This window comes from Palaemon carinicauda, chromosome 19 (assembly GCF_036898095.1).
Source record: "Palaemon carinicauda isolate YSFRI2023 chromosome 19, ASM3689809v2, whole genome shotgun sequence".
In the NCBI taxonomy this organism is placed as follows: Eukaryota; Metazoa; Arthropoda; class Malacostraca; order Decapoda; family Palaemonidae; genus Palaemon; species Palaemon carinicauda.
Window position 1 is genome coordinate 113,976,495 of NC_090743.1, and position 1,998 is coordinate 113,978,492.

Below are 1,998 nucleotides of genomic sequence, written 5' to 3' on the forward strand. Positions count from 1 at the left end.
CCCATTTTCTTCCTCCCCTCTCCTATCTTCCCTCACCTGCCCTACGTCTTTCCTTCTCTCTTTCTCTCTCTCTGAATGTTGCTTTGATTTAAACATATTTTTTTTACGATTTTTTTTTCTATCAATCTAATACTTATTTACATAACCAATACCATAGAGAGAGAGAGAGAGAGAGAGAGAGAGAGAGAGAGAGAGAGAGAGAGAGAGAGAGAGAGAGATGAGCAAACCAGTGAATAAAGCAGTCAGTCATCTGATAGGTAACAACCGATTGAATTGTTCCATATCTACAACAATAAATATTATAATTAGATAAGATAGATAGATAGATAGAGTGCTTGATATAAAAAAAAATCATACAAAATAAGTTGCAACTTAAGCTACCTTCTCAGAAAGAGAGCATGAAGGGAAGGGAAGAACGGAGAGGGATGGATGGCGTGGAGGTGGAGAGAGACAGCTTGAAGCAGGGGAAGAGCAGGTGAGGGATGAAAGGAGAGGGAGGGAGGGGGTGGAGGTAGAGGTTCTGTATATTATTGTTTGGTTTTGTGACTGGATGATTGAGATTTTGCCCTTTGGTATAGGGGCAAGTGTCTTTATAATTAATAATTAACGATTCATTATACCCCTATAAATTTCCTCACTGGGTGTAATACCCTATAGCAACATCTCGTATTGATACGACTGTTCGTTACAGAATAATTGCAAAAAATCGCACTTGCACTGTCTGTGAAACACATAGTAGATGGTTGTAATTTTGGCCAGATAGCCAGATTTTGCGGAAATTAAGAATTTCTGGTCTGGGAATTGTGCAAAGTAAGAGTTCATTACATTTTTTCGGCTTTTGACTCTTGGTTTGTTAGGTAATACGTGGAAAGGTGCATTCGCTAAAATTAAATAACATAAAGGAAAAAGTCTTTTCTTGCAATGCAGTTGTGGAGTGGGGACAGTTTTTGAACTAAGTCATAGTGTTATGTAGTAGGTATTGTCATTAAGTACTTGATTTAGGGATTCCTATTGAAAGGTCAGATATTTGACAATGATTAAACATGTGACCTTTTCTGTTTACGCCAGTCATTACAAAAAGATATTTGAAAATATGTATTGTGGAAAGTCATTGTCCAATTCATTTGACTTTGTAGTGTGCTAGGGACGTTTTAGAAGTGTTCCTTTCATTTCCTGGAAATTATTCGTAATTACAGCAATCTTAAGAGTTATGATCATTATAAGAGTTTTATGATCCTTTGCTGTTAAAGCTTTAGATCAAAAGATTAATTACCGTAAAATCTCTATGAGATTATTAAACGACTTTTTCATTTTTGCATATTTGGAGAAATTTTGTCAAGATTTAAAATCATTTGGAATTTGACTTTGGAATTTTTTATAGTAGAATTTTAATTGTTTATTAGTGTTTTCAAAAATCTAAATTTGCTAGACTACGACAAATTAGACTCGTACTTCTTTTTTTTTTAATGCCTCAATATAAAAAGAAATAAAAAAAGTTTATCTCAAATTTTGCAAGGACCTAAAAAGAAACAAATATCACTTTATTTAGAATTTATATTTTATCATTTCAGTGAATTTGTAACAGGGTAGAATTGCCTCTGGGGTCCAAGCGTCTTAGGCTTGACTTTTACAATCAAATTCCGCCGAATCTAATTGAATCCTATTCAGATTAGATATGCTTCCAGGATCCGTTAATCCCTGAAGGTGGTTAATTACCGACATTGAATTAGATGATGATTCACAACGAAGGAAAGGATCCAGTTTCGGATTTCATGTACACTTGTGTCATTGTCTTTCGCAGGAGATACACAGACATAGTTAGACATTACCGTATTTGAGATAAAGCTGGAGATAAATATTGGATCTTTTGGATTTTCGCTTTTTTTTTATTATTGTTATTATTATTATTATCATTATTATTATTATTATTATTATTATTATTATTATTATTATTATTATTATTATTCTTGTTGTTTAGATATTATTGTTATTTGTTTT